Raw genomic sequence first — 16,095 nt, 5'->3', positions numbered from 1 at the left:
ATAACTGTATGTTTTCTGAATAAAAAAGGATAAAATAAAAAAAACCCTACTAATAAAATGCTTCTCTGTGAAAACATGTTTAAAAAAATACGTGTGATGTTTTTTGTGTAGATCTTTGTAAAATTAATTTGATTTAACGTTTTTACCTCTTGTTTTACCTTTAAAGTAAACTATGTATTTTACCTATACGGGTTTACCAAAAAACATTATGAATATAAAAAAAACCAGTGACCATAAAAATTTACCCGCCATGTTTGTAAAAATAGTTTTTTCTATTAGTAAAACAATACTGTGTGACTATGGGTATAAAAACTTGAAATTATCCAATCACCATTGGGTGAGTTGATGCGAGTTTTTACATCGCTCTCAACACTTAACTTCGTTGTTCCCTTAGAAACAAGCCTCAGAAATGCATACAAACTGTGTGCAATGCACCGTAAAATTTAATTACTCACATAATACAACCCCATAGATATCATATTTCCCGCTTTATTATATTAAAGGCACAGTTTTTCAATACAAAATACGTATTTTGTTCAATTTTTCGCGACGCTGCAATCTTTTTGAAACGTACTAAAAGTAAACACACGTGTTTATTATATAATTGATTCTTTTTCAAGTACTTATGTTTGATATCTATATATATATTTTTTTAAACGTCTTATCAGCAATTACACATTTTTTGCACCACAATAGGCCAGGAGGCCTAATTACAGTGGCGAATTACATCATAGAACACCCAGGCTTGTGAAAAATCACAATTTTTTTTTGTGTTCTCTCCGGGAATCGAACCCGGAACCTTCCGTGTGTGAGTCAAGCATCTTGACCACTGCACCACGGAGGCCGCCATTACAACAGAGACGAAGAACATTTAAGAGAAGGTAATATAGAAGTCTAGGCATCTACAGAGCTTATGACCTGTCAATGGCTGGTTTAAGTGGCCACTTTACGCACTGTGTAACATTCACTATTCACCAAATATTGTTGATAAATCCACCTGGTCCATGAAGAAGTATAGAAATTGAAGAAATAACATTTTCTGGCGATGCCTAGTATGTAGGTGAAATAATTCAATTAGATGAATCTCACTCGCATAAATAAAGATTTCAGCTCTTTAACTTCACAAACATCAACAGATGAAAGAATTGAAGGTATATAGATGTTCAAATACGGGCAGAATGGTGAATGTTACACAGTGTGTAAAGTGGCCACTTGAACCAGCCATTGACAGGTCATAAGCCCTGTAGATGCCTAGACTTCTATATTACCTTCTCTTAAATGTTCTGTATCTCTGTTGTAATATGTTAATATAAACAGCTCCCCAGGGAGTTGAATCCAGTCCTTGTCTACAAACATTTGGACAAACTCACATTATTGTTGACTTATGTTTGAATTTGTAGGTATTTATTTCTGTTGCTTGCTAATAAAAATGCAAAATTAATATATCAGGGGAAAACGTAAAAGTTAACGATTATTTTTTTCTTATTTTTTTTTATGTCACATTTAATTATTACTTTTACTAAATTTATGAAAATTTTGTTGGTCTTTAAATCTTTGTTTTTAATATGAAATATATATGACTATGTTTTCTAAATATATATTTTTTTTAATATCGTTTTGCTTCTAATGAGAAGGTCTTGGCCGGCGCAGGCGCAGTAAACTCAAACGTATGGTAAACGTGTGTAGTGTCCATAGTAAGCGCGCGTGTGCGGCGAGACCCCCGTACCGCGCCCGCGCCACGCCGCAAACGCTCGCCACTAAGGCCAAGAACTTAAATTATTTATAGACTTACAAATGCACGTTTAGAATTTCGTAATTTTAATACCTTTTTGTTTTTATACACGAAACACATTTTTCACCATTATCATTAGTTTTGTAGCGATAAAATTACCTGCTTTGTTTTTTGTATAAAATTTTCATAATATTTTTATTTTTTTTAAACTGCTGTAATGAAACATAAATTTGTTAAAAAGCATCTGATATCGAATTATCCAAACAATTAAAATGTACGTTAAAGACTTTCGTAAAAATCCACCAATTTCTGAACAGAGATTTGGTTCCGTAATCGGACTTACGTATCAAAGGTCCGAGGTTCGATCCCTGCTCTGCCACAATTTTTAATAGTGAGTTTTTGACGTTGAAAATGGCCCCAAAAGTTGAAATATTTGACAAATAATAATTATACAAAAAAAACCGTATTATCGAAAAAGACAATAAATAATCATGTTGTGCCCGTTCAAAATATACATTTTAACTACTTTTATATTAAAAATTGTAAATTAATCTAATTTATTATCATCATCATCCCCCTTTTTGGACCCAGTGGTGCTTAGAGCACTGGATTGATAAACCAAATGCAACATAGTTTCCATCTGTTGCATTAAAGTAAGGTGATCGGTCTTACGCTTCAGGTGCCTATCCAGAATGAAAATCAACGTGTTCATAATTTAAATAAATATTTTATACAATAAAAAAATAAAATAAAAATTTATGCAGTACAACTAAAAATAAATATGTTATTTTTATAAACGGAAGGGGAAAAACTAGCCTCGAGTAAGAAATACACTATCTTTGAGAAATGCAATTTCACCCTCCAGCCATTTATGACACTCAATATATTCCCGGCCCTTATGAAAAGAAAACGTTGTTTCACAAATATGATCCTTCGTAATAAGGTACCGCTCATGCCCTTCACTTTGCAAAAGAGAGTTGACATATTTTAGAAGGGGAATTGTAGCTATCCAAAGCATTTCGGGACTCAAACGTTTAGCTTGGAACATTTTATGACAGTTGACATTTTTAGTTCATAGTCTTAAATGGGTCTTTTTGTTTTCGTATTGTTACAATACCCATCTCGGTAGTTTTGGACGAGGGTTGACGGGATTAGGCCGTCGTTTTTTGTTGAGTTGACATTTGCATATTCAAGTAAACATATTTTCCGCATTAAAAACCATTTTTTAGATTTATGTAAATTGTTTTAATTTTTATATTGTTTTTCTGTCTGTGTCCATGTGTGTACTTTAAATTGGATTTTATCTTATGCAAATCAATACCACCTGATCGAGGTATAGAAGTGAACCCTCCTCCCCAATGTTGTCTTACTTGGAGTATGCAGACGATGCGGTTCTTATTGACAAGTCCGTCGGTAATTTTCAGGAAATTGTTGTCAAACTGCGGGAAAACTCTATTAGACTGGGTATTAATGTTAACACCAAAAAAACTCAGATAATGTGGGACAAATCCTGTCCTGACCCAATCAGCCTTTCTTTAATAATGGGCAGAAGATTGAGAAAGTTGACATCTTTAAATACTTGGGAGTTCACATAACTGAGAACGGAAGCATGCACAAAGAGTTCGCAACCCGCCTAGGAATTGCTGGTGCAACTTTTAACATAATGCGTGTTGTCTGAAACTCACAAATTTATTTTTTTATTTATTTTGTTTTTTTATTATTTTACATATTTATTACAGCAATATACAAGTAATTATTTATACAACAAATTAATTCAGTAGTAACAGTAAGCATACATATTTTTTATTTTTGCTGTTGGTTCATCTAAACTGCCTAACTAGGGATAGCTTCCCCGTTCTAAGGCAGTCCCCGTTCTAAGGCAGAAATGACTATATTCAATTCTTGTATAATGCCAGTACCTCTTATATAGGTGCGAATCTTAGAACCTTACTAAAGCTCAGAACACCAACCTTCTGAGTTTTAAGAGTAAGCGCTTGATGAGATTATTGTGCATAAGGTGGTTTGATTTTATAACTCACATTGAAGTCCAAGTACGGACGCAGTAGCCTCTTATAATGAGCATCTTCGGGATGCAGCAATGGACCTGGCTTGGACACGTACTACGCATGCCTCAGGAGATCCTAAATTCAAGTTGCATGTTTTTTAAGCCTGCGGGTTCGTGCCGTCCTGGAAAGCCGTCGATGACGATCTGTCGACTTTATTTGAAGGAACTAAGGGGCTCTGGCTTGACGTGGGAGGAGGCGAGAGTGCTGGCTGACAATTGGATCTCCTGGAGGCAACTGGTAATGTCCACATGCTCCACTTACGAGCGGATATGGAAACAAATAAGAAGTCTTCGTCCAGACGGAGGGAAAATACGATTCTGTCTGTCAAATGGAACCATAACCCTGGATAAGGGTTTTTGACTCGATGGCTACTTTTAGGGTTTTTATTAAGTAGTTTAAATTTTTATTATTTGTGATTATTTTTCTATGCTATATATACTGAATTAATCGCTGTATTCAGATCTATGTAACTGTAGATATATACCTACCACGCGCTATGCATTTTGCGCTCTTACGTATTTCTCCATTTCACTAAAAGAATATTTTATTAAACGAACGCTTATCAGTTCATGGTTTACCTCTTCGTTCTTATTCTTAAAACACCCTCTTAATACCCACTCACAATTCCTCTTTCTTCTCTAACTCATATGGTGTTCATGCGGCTCGACCGTGGCATCATTTCCCATCCACTTGTTAATACGGTATCTCTGTTTAAATCACGTCTGAAGAAAAATCTCCTTTCTCTTCCTTTATCTATCTCCCTTTCCTCTTTATTCCCTTTTCCCATTGAGTAATAGTTTTGATTAAATGTAATTTATTTACAAATATAGTTTTTTTTTATTTTCTATTGAATACGTTCTGTAAATTAAATTTAAAAAATATATTTTTATTTTATTGGTTGGTTGGAAGACATTTCCATTTAGCAATAAAATAAACGATGTGCAATTTATCTACATTACATACAAAAAGTTGAATAAGAAATATAAACTTATTAAAAGTTTGGCTCCCGAGAAGCCAGCCACCAATACTATTATTTATTGTCTTAGTATTGTAGGTACGAGTAAAAGTTTCAATAAACTAAGTAAAAAAACTAAAAGAACTAAAATCAAAGGCGTATTTAACCAGTTTTTTTTTACTCGCATCATTTTGTCTATGAGACAAAAATGTCACAAAATGGTCCCCTTTTTTAAAAAAATAAACAAAAAAATACGATAGCCACTGTACAAATATTTTTTTCGTGCGACGTCGGATAAATTTTTTAAAATGGTTTAAAATATGCCTGTTTTAAATTGCCTACCGGAAAACGGCACGTATGTCGTTTTGGCACCAAACTTGTACGCAATGTTAATTAGAAGCGCAGTCGGCGATCATAACGCGTGACGTGATCCCATCTGCGAGCCGTTTTGTATGTTGTCATGTTTAAACCCGAAAATCATAAATGAAAACTACTTTTGAATACTATTCATTATATACATTGTGTGAAATAATATACATTGTGAGTTACACCATTATAATCGTGAATATTATTTTTTATATTTTTAACGTCATTCTCGACTTGTAAAGATATTCTAATAATTGTACCTGTAATAATTTTTTACTAAATAAGAAAATGTCTATGACGCTTTTTTTGATCTTGACGTTATTTTTTGGCATATGTTTGGTGGTTTACTCAAGTACTATATGTTGCAATAGTATTTTGTGTTATTATTTATTATTTCATTGAAATTATTTATTAACAATTCTTGATGGAATTCCATTGTAATACTGTAATAACTTTTATTTACATTTAAGTTATAAATTTAAAAAATACTTGGTACACTTCCACTTATTTATTTTGACCAATTAGCGCTTTCACCTTTTAATAGGCATTTTCAGACTGGTGAATATTATACAGTGTAAGGATAATTTATATAAAACTAAATATTATCTTAAGTGTAGGTTCATTTAAAAATAAGTTGAAAAAGATACAATACGCAATAATTTAATGGAACAAAAGTCAAAATAAATAAGTGGAAGTGTACCAGCTTGCCCACCACATACCGCACACCGCATCTGAGGACATGTCTCCTTGGCGGTCACCACATACACGGAAAATTTGCTCATTGTCAAACGAGAAAAGCTGCCCGAAGGAGCTCTCTGAAATCTGGTAGCCTTAGCATCTTAGTGCTGAAAGAAAGTAATCCAGAAGATCATCATATGTACTTCATTGGATTGAGAAGAGAGGGAAGTGAATTCTTCACTGACTGGGATTAAATTGATTGGACATGATCAATTCGCCGAAATGATTACAAAACTTTTTAAAAGCCTGAAGTGGAAGTGAACCAAGATTTTTTAAAATTAATAACTTATATGTAATTATAAGTTATTACATCATTATCATGTATTTATCATTTATTAACAAGAACTGTACCAAAATTTGATGCTAGCTAAATTCAAATATTTAAAATCATAATATGATGCTTGTCTAATACAGAAATACTGATATCTTTTAGATTTCAAGAGTTATTTTTTGGGCTGAATATTATATTGGTTTTTTCATTATTATGGAACATTTTATTTTACTCTCTTTCAATTAAAGGTATCGGTTTTTATTTCGGTAAAATTCTTCTGTTTATATATTATCCAGAGTAATTAACCATAAGTTGTACTTGTCATGTCATACGACTTAGCAATGAACCGTTTTTTGTTTTAAGTTAATTTGGTCCAAATTTAGAATACACGAATAACCTTTTCCCTCTCAATTAGAAAGAGAATGGTAGGAATGCAGTATTAGAACATAGTGAGCGAGAAAAGTTGAGTTTTAGAAATAAAATACGTAAATTACATGGGCATATTGTACAGCGTATATAAAATGTTTAATATGTGAAAAAAATATTTAATGAAAGAAACATATTTTACGTACAGTTATCGAAAAAAAAATTAAAAAAGCTTTTTAAAAAAATAAACATTATGTCAGTAAATTTATGAGAATATTAAGTTTGTGCGTAAAAATATATGTCTCTTTAAAAAAAAAGATGATAAACGTAATTAAAATACAAGAAGTAAAGACAAATTAGTAGTCCCGAAATTAAAGCCAAGTGAGGTAAGCCCATCGTTTGTGGGGCACTGCGTACGCTTCTACAATAGAATACCCGACAATTTCTCAATCATGACGGACAATATTTTTTTTTTTTATAAAAGGCGTACTTCTAAAAAAGGCCTCATGGAAGACAGCATTATATGGAACTGAGAATATTGTTTTATTTGATTATTTTTAGAATGTGTATTTATTTATTGAAACTGGACCATCTCTTTGTGTTGTTTTGTTTATTCATATATATATATATATTGACTTTCAATAAGCGTGTAAATTATTCCAACATTGAAGAAAAAAAAAGAGCCAAAAGGATAGAATACTAATAAAATAATTTACATATTACAACAGAGATGAAGAACATTTAAGAGAAGGTAATATAGAAGTCTAGGCATCGACAGGGCTTATGACCTGTCAATGGCTGGTTTAAGTGGCCACTTTACACGCTGTGTAACATTCACCATTCTGCTTATATTTGAACATCTATAATCCTTCAATTCTTCCATCTGTTGATGTTTGTGAAATTAAAGAGCTGAAACCTTTATTTATGCTGGTGAGATTCTTCTAATTGAATTATTTCACCTACATACTAGGCAACGCCTGAAAATGTTATTTTTTCCATTTCTATACTTCTTCATGGACCAGGTAATTTATCAACAATATTTTGAGTTTGTCCAAATTTTTGTAGACAAGGACTGGATTCAACTCCCTGAGGAGCTGTTTATATTAACATATTACAACAGAGATGAAGAAAATTGAAAAAATAACATTTTCAGGCGTTGCCTAGTATGTAGGTGAAATAATTCAATTAGATGAATCTCACCAGCATAAATAAAGGTTTCAGTTCTTTAACTTCACAAACATCAACAGATGGAAGAATTGAAGGAATATAGATGTTCAAATATAGGCAGAATGGTGAATGTTACACAGTGCGTAAAGTGGCCACTTAAACCAGCCATTGACAGGTCATAAGCCCTGTAGATGCCTGGACTTCTATATTACCTTCTCTTAAATGTTTTTCTTCTCTGTTGTAATATGTTAATATAAACAGCTTCCCAGGGAGTTGAATCCAGTCCTTGTCTACAAAAATTTGGACAAACTCAAAATATTGCTAGTAAAATAAGCTTACATATTTATGTAACCGCATCGTCCGATTAGTTTAATAATTATTTTTAGATCGCTTGTAGGGTATGTTTTTAAGTCACTCTTCACGACGTTTTAGCTTTAAATTCGATCTTAATTTTTTTAACATCCTACAAACCAATTTAGGATGTTTGTTGACAATTCTTGATGGAATTCCATTGTGATTATATAATAACGTGTATTTGAATACACGTTATAAATTTTCAATACTTGGTACACTTCCACTTATTTATTTGACTTATAAAATCTTTTACTTCCCTGTTCTTCCCGTCTTCCATAATATGTATATAAGTGTGAAAGCATTATAATCAAACTTGTAAACGTATTAACAGACGGTAAAAAAAATATTCAAGCGTCACAGAATTATTTTTCTGTTTTCGGTGCTGGGCTGTATTTAGTACTAAAAATAATAAAAGATTACTTATCAATAAGTTAGTCCAATACGTGACATTTAAAATTTAATTTCAACCCTCGTAAATTGAAGATAAACCTGATCTGGTTCTAAATTAATACATGCTAGGTATACTTCAATTCATTTCACTGAAATTTCATTAAAAAATAAAAAAAAAGCAATATGAAGTACAGTGTTCGTTAAATAACAAGTTTGCATAATGCGCTGAGGAATTAAAAAGCATTCTTGTAAAATCTGTTTAAAAAATATTGTTTATAAAATTCAACGCTTTTCACCTAAAATAAAGCTTTTGACGCAAAGGTTGAAAAGTCTCTTTGAACCGAAAATTCAAAGTAGGAGTAATGTACTCTCATATAAACTGCCCAGAATATCGTTCGGCTTGTTTATAAAGCGTCGAAACATTTGAAATTCAAATCAGACATCAATGCTAAAACTATGAGTATCAAAAAAGGTGAAATGAAAAAACTCTCAAGGGACGTGTTAAAATCACTCACCCTTCAAAATGTATTTAAATTCATTCCGAAAAGCCGAAAAAGGTTCAAATAAATGAATTGGTTAGGCGTAACCGCACTATGGAAACTTCCGCTTTATGTCAAAGCTTAATCAGAGCTTACGGACGTTCTACCAAATCGGTATAAAATTATCCAAAATATAATTTACAAGCTTCAAAAATAAATAAGATAATTTGCTTTTCGTAAATTTTCACTAGAAATTAATTAAATTATGTTCTCTGACCACCTTCATCCTAAAGAAAATGTGCAGGTATTTTTCTAACGCAAGACTAATTTTCAAATCGTATCCAAATGTATGAAATCTCAATAATAAAAACACGATTTTCAATGTCTACAAACTATCTACTCTATTTTTTATGCATTTTTTTGCTCGACTTGTTTTTTTTATTGCTGTTGTAAAGATTATCCGGATTTGAAATCAGTCAATAATAGTTATTTGATTCGACGCGGTTGCTGAAAATTATTCATAATTCATTGTTAAAATTAAAATTGGAAACATCTTATGGTAAAGCGGGGGTCGAACCTGGGACCTCCGGATCCGGAGACCTCGACACTATTCACGAGACCACAATCCATCTTCGTTTACAAGTAGATGTGTCAAAGTATTACATACATAGTATTACATACACGGTTTTTCAGGGCCAGACCGCGAAACTTTAGAGGAACATTCCTCACAGTAAGCTATTAAAAAATCCTTATAAAATATTTCTAAAAAGTTTTTTTTTTTAAATATTTTTTTATAATCTCAAAATGGAGTAAATCTTTAATTTCTAGGACTAGCATCTTTTCCGCAAACCTCTACCCTTCCCCTCCTAATTTTTTTTTTAGATAAAAACGTATTTGACTAACAAAGCGATGCGCACCAGAAGATGACAAGGGAAGCGACTGGGTAGGGGAGGGGTAGAGGTTTGTGAAGGAACTGCTTTTCCGAGAAATTAAGGATTTACTATATTTTGAGATAACATTTTTTTTTTTTTTTAATGACGTTGGATTTTTTTTTTAAAGCTTACTATAAGGAATGTTCCTCTGAAGTTTTGCGGTCTGGCCCTGAAAAGCTGTGTATATCACTAGCCCAAAGCAACAGTCAGTTCAGATCCCAACTAAAATCCCACTTCTTTAAACTATCATACCCTTAATTTTAAATCTGGATATATAATATATCATTTCAATTTAGTTAGAATGTAAGTTTAGATATACAATTGTAAAGCGTCCTTGAGGTAATTTTTTACAAAAATGGCGCTATATAAATCAGCCAGATATTATTATTATTATTGATAATATTATCTCCAAAGAACATATTCTGAGATAATCGGACTTTGAGGTGTTCAAAGAGTCTGCTGAATTAAATGATTTGAAGTTAATTATGAATACTGTATTTTCACAAAGGTTCAATTTCTAACATCGATGTTTTATTATTTAAAAACATTTATTTATTAACATAACTGCACGTGTAGGTCAAAATCAAAAGTTTCTTGTTTGTCTCACTGTTGCTTTGGGCCAGCGATATCTGGAAACATAATTTTTAAGATTTGTAATTCTGTAGATTATATTTACTGTTATTATTGTGAGGGATGATATTTTAGGGATGTTTTGAGTAATAAAGCTTGTAAAGGAGTAACTATTTGGTTTATCTGCCGGAAGTTATGCTATTCTGTATAATTAGTACTAATGTTTGAAGTTACTTCTCCAAGAACATTCAACACTTGCAGTGTTATGTCTATTACATATAGCCATTAAACTGTAACTACAAGAACAACGTTATGTATGTCGCTGCCAAATATCAGCGCACTCCACCTATCCTCTAAACGATTAATTAAATGCCGGCATTCAACTGAATGGCTTTTTAAAAAAAAAAAAATCTTTTTTATTTCAATCTTTACATATAAAAGGCAATGTTCGTATGTCCTCGATATACTAAATTGGACCGATTTACGTGCGGTTTTAAGCAAAATGATGAACTTTGTCATGGGCATATTAATAGGTTTTAAAATCTTCAATCTGTTTAGTACAGCAAAAAATAAACCGTAAATGTTTTATTCTTCGTTCATCGGGGCTTTTTAAAATTTTTTTAATATGGGAGTTGCTTTATTATTGACGTTGCTTATAATATACAAGGTTTATATATAAAAAGGTGGATTTTTTAGCAAGGAAATTTCTTTAAATTTATCTAAACTGTTAGGATCAGGAGGGATATACTTATGTGGACCAATCGGGAACTTCTCAGCATTTGCTCATGTGGAGAGGAAACCACTTGAAACTTTTCAGGAGAAGCTGGCCTGTTGGCAGTAGTCAACAGGCCTTCCGTTCCACTAGAGGAGTGTTCGGCATTTTCTTCCCTACTTTGGTTTATTTTATCAATTGCCTGCACTATATTGACCATGTATGATACTCAATATCGTGTGAGTTCTTTATTACATATCACCGATGGGATGTTGCGTAGATCCTCACCTAGGCTTCTGCATCGTGCCTCCAGATTTTGCCTTTGAAAGCTGAAAAAGAGGCAATGCATCAACTGAATGGCTAGGCCGTTCGTTGAATGAACGTTAAACGAAAGAGTAGAATGTCGCTTAGTCTCTTTGATTTTAATATAATAATAATATTCGTCCATAATATTACGAGTGCGTCCAAATGTTTGCAGGCAGGCTGGATTTCCTACCTATGGAGTTATTCAAATCTAAATTTGTAACGACACAGAGGAAAAATATTTTTGAGAAAAGAATACGTAAGTCAAGGCATTTACAAGGCTTATGACCTGTCATTTGCTGGTTTAAGTGGTCACACTGTGTGTAAATTTGTTACTACAGAAAGGAAATACATTTTTGAGAAGGGAATACGGAAGTCTAGGCATTTACAGGGCTTAAGACCTGTCATCGGCTGGTTTAAGTGACCACTTTCGCACCGTGTGGCCACCTAAACCAAACAAACAGGCCCAATTACAGTAATGAATTACAAGAACAACCAAGGTCGAGGAAAATCGCATTTGAATTTTTGTGTTCTCACCGGGAATCGAACCCGGAACCTTCCGTGGGAGAGTCAAGCGTCTTGATTTGAATTAGGAATATGGTCCCATGGCAGTTTTGCAGGCTTCCCTTTTATTTTAAAATGGCCCCAAAATTGAGATATTCATGTAAATCATAAAAATGCTAACGTTTTTTATCTACTTTTTTGCACATGAAATTCAATCTTAGTAATCATGCAATATTACTTTTAAAATTTTGTCACATTTCTGCATGAATTGAATCAAATTTTCTCATCAGTTAAGACCACCAAAGTGGCAGCCATATGGTTAGTATCTCAATAAAAACAGAATCGAGAAAACTTATATTATTTAATGAGATTGTAATAACAAAAATAATTAGGTGATTTATTGTTTGTCATAGTTTTGTTTGTTTGTTTTTTTTAAAGATAGAAATATTAGCATTCTTGTAATTTACCCAAATATTTCAATTTTGATGTCTATTTTCAACGAGTTGTAAATAACTCACTATTTGAAAATGGAAATTTAGTTGGGGTAGAGTGGGGTTCGAACCTCGGACCTCTGATCTGTGAGTCCACAACGCTAGCCACGGGATCACAACCCGATTAGGTTTAGTTGGTGTTTTAACGAAGAGACGGGTACGTCTCAAAAACGGTAGACATAGAAAAGTGGTATACAAATACAAAGTGGCTGTATAAAAATAATTATATAACTACAGTGGAAAGGCAAATTTTCCTAAGTGACATGTAGCAACTTTACAGAAGAGCCAAGTTTTTTATTTTTTTATTTTATACATTTTTTAAATCTCTGATAAACCTTTTATATTGGTATGATTCCCACATCTTTTTGAATACAAAAAAAACATATATTGGCTCCTTTGTGAAGAGTTGGCTACGTGTCGCATCTTGAATTTTGCCTTTCTACCGTCGGCGTCGGTATATTAAACCTGTAAAAACGAATTAATAATGTAATTTCCATACAATTAATTAATTTATTACTCATATCGTCGACTGAGGAAAATCTATATTTGTATAAAAATAAATAAAATAAAAATTCGCAGCTCCGTGAAAGGAAAGATATTGTATTGAAAACCCACGTTGTATGTGCTTAAGTTATAAAAATCGGTTTCTTTAATCATTTTATTTTCAAAACTGCGACTAGTCTACGTAATTTCATTTCATTTTTAAAGCCCAGAATTTCAACAATTTTCCAAGGACCAAGAGAGGGCTCGGGTGGTGAAGTAAATTAGTTATATTATCATCGGTTATTTACTGTCGCTGTGTACTGCCTATCCCGTATAACGTATAACTACCCCCTTCTGCTCTCTGTTTCCGCCCTGAGGCCCTATTTCGGTTTAAGGGCTGTTGGCTCATATGCATATTATGTCAGTTAATGTGTTTGGGAAAGTGATCGTCTTATATTCCACAGGAATAAACGTGAACGAAAATAAAGAAAAACGTAACAAATACCTAAGACGCAAAATGGAAAAGAAAAAAAAAAGTATTATGTGAAATAAATAAATAAATTATGTGTTTGATAAATTTTACGTATAATGTTATGTTAAATTGGTGCTCAGATTATCACACTCACAATTATCAACATGTTTTGTCTTCTTTGGGTGACCCCGTGTGGGTTCGATTCGTTCCGACGTTCCGGTACAGTTGTAGGAGTATTTTCGGAATCTCTAAGTTCAGTCATATCAATCCACTACTTCGGAAACTACACTGGCTAGGGTCGAATACAAACTCTATTGGCTTATGTATAAGTCACTGCACAACTCTGTTCCGGAATATCTAAGGGAACTATGCATTCCAGATGAACTAGCTGACAGGCGTCTCACGCTTAGATCAGCTATGTCTACGGTGAGAGGAAAAGTTATTATACCTCTACGCAAACAGCGCACTAAATTTAGTGAACGCGCATTTGCGGTCGAGGTCGGTGCGAGGCTGTGAAAGTGAAGTGATGTTTCGGAAAAAACTTAAAACCCACTTGTTTTCTAAATCATTTGAATAAATCCGTAGCACGTGACGACAAAATAAATTGTTTTAATAAAATTACAAATTTAAAAGCTTCAATTAAATTAATTTAACAATAGAATCACTATGCAAAGCGCCCTTGAGGTATTTTATTATGAAAATGGCGCTATATAAGTTATCAATAATAATAATAATAGGCGCTATCTTTAGGATAAACTCTGTTTGTGTGGAAAATAATAATAATAATCTTAACCTATCGAATGTGTACCTACTGCCAACTGCGACACGGTACAAACTCCTAGTTTATGAAAAAATCATGGTTTTCTGCACACCACCCATTTGTTTCCTGAAGTTTGCTCCTGCAAAGCTAGCGAACGTCGGAACAAATCGAACCCACACGGAATTACACAAAAAACGATATATATTGCAAAGTTTGTTTTTTTATTTTACTGTTTTTCCCCTTGGACCGGACTAAAATCTGTGCCTTACATAAAAAAATACACGTTATTGCCTTACTTACCGCATGTTATATGTAGCAAATATTACGTTGCCCTCAGCAACCCGAAATAATCAAACTAAATGACGATACACGTGAAAACGTTTTATTGAGAAGAATATTTTTTTTTATAACTCGTAACCATAGCAAGGACTAATTAAATAAGTGTGCTCATTTGGCAGCCCTGCTTTTCAATTTGTTTATTAATGATGTTGCTAAATCATTCTCTTACTCTCGTTTATGGCTCTTCGCGGACGACAACCAAATTCTTAAAATAATTCAAACTTTACAAGACTGCTTTATTCTTTATTCAGACATGAACTCTTTTAACCGATGGTGTAAAGTCAATAAATTAGAACTATATATTAAAAAATGCAAAATAATATCATTTCATAAAACAAAACAACCAATTTTCTTCGAGTACCTATTAGAAAACTCACAAATTGATGTAGTTAAGTCCATCAGAGATTTAGGAGTTGTTTTGGACTATAAACTGACATACAACGAGCATATAGATAATACAGTAAATAAATCACTGAAATTACTTGGCTTCATTAACAGAATATCCTCTGATTTTACTAATGTCCGTACAATCAAAACTCTTTGTGCTCAACTGTTCGCCCTCTTCTAGAATGTGCCTCCGTGGTCTGGTCTCCATTCTATGTCAATCGCATAAATCGCATTGAATCAGTCCAACATCGCTTGCTTCGAAAAATAGCGTGGATGCTCGGACTAGAGAGAGATAATTATTCTTATGCTAAAATAGAGTCAATGTTAAATATTTCTAGTCTACAAAAACGTAGAACTAATATTGACTCTATATATATGTTCGGCATACTACATGGTATAATCGATGTTCCATCATTACTGGGACAAGTAAAATTCTATATTCCGACTCGTAGATTGAGAAACAATGAAGTACTGTTCATCGATCAGCATAGAACAAACTATGGCCTTAATTCTCCAATGTCTTTGTCGTATTGTTAACTCAAGACAAGATCTGGACTTTTTTGGTTCAAGTTTACAACGATTTAAACGAGTACTAAATAAATAGTCCAGATCTTGTCTCGATGTCCCTTATGTTTGTCAATGCTTCTTTTTTTTTTTCATGTTTTAAACTATTCTTTTATTGTAATATTTAAACCCTATAAATTGTATACATGGACAATGTCCGTTAATAAATAAATAATAATAATAAAAAATAAGTATTTTGTTTTAAGTTTTTCTTCCAACTATCCTCAAAGTTTCTGTAATTCAATTTTTTAAGTCTCGTACTATTTATATTTACCAACACATAATGATAAATAGCGTCTTGAATGTTGTGTGTTGCAAATATGAAAAGGTTCATTAAATTATGCTTACGTAATCACGAAAATATCGTCACATTATTGATGCTAATCACGTGCTTTATTTTTCAGATTTTGAACCCCGAAAATAAACAGACGCAGCATATAAATAGGTAAGAAATTAAAATTTATTGTTTTTTATTTTGTATTGAGTTTTTGTGTAAAAAAAACATATTTTTGCAAGCTTTTCTGCAACAACTGTACTAGAAAAAAGAAGCCGATTTGCATTTCGAGTATTGGACGTCTGCGAAATTACCACCTTAACCACGTTTTAATTTACCGTTGGTTGTTTTTTACAAATTAATTGTCAAAGGAAAATGGAAGGTAGGCCGATCTGGGTCCCGATTACAATGGGTAGTTAG

General features: G+C 32.7%; 1 long non-coding RNA gene across 1 annotated transcript in view; it reads left to right on the top strand.

Annotated features, from left to right (window-relative positions):
- Positions 1–15,833, top strand: part of LOC148283305 (uncharacterized) — a 183,921-nt gene extending 168,088 nt beyond the window's left edge. Inside the window, exon 4 of the long non-coding RNA XR_015821874.1 lies at positions 15,806–15,833. This is a non-coding gene — a long non-coding RNA (uncharacterized LOC148283305). The remainder of the gene's footprint in view (positions 1–15,805) is intronic.
- The last annotated feature ends 262 nt before the right edge of the window (positions 15,834–16,095 follow it).

This window comes from Micrasema longulum, unplaced genomic scaffold (assembly GCF_059751315.1).
Source record: "Micrasema longulum isolate JH-2025_06_02 unplaced genomic scaffold, ASM5975131v1 h1tg000248l, whole genome shotgun sequence".
NCBI lineage: Eukaryota > Metazoa > Arthropoda > Insecta > Trichoptera > Brachycentridae > Micrasema > Micrasema longulum.
Note: the sequence above shows the minus strand (reverse complement) of the source record. Positions and strands in the feature narration are given on the sequence as shown.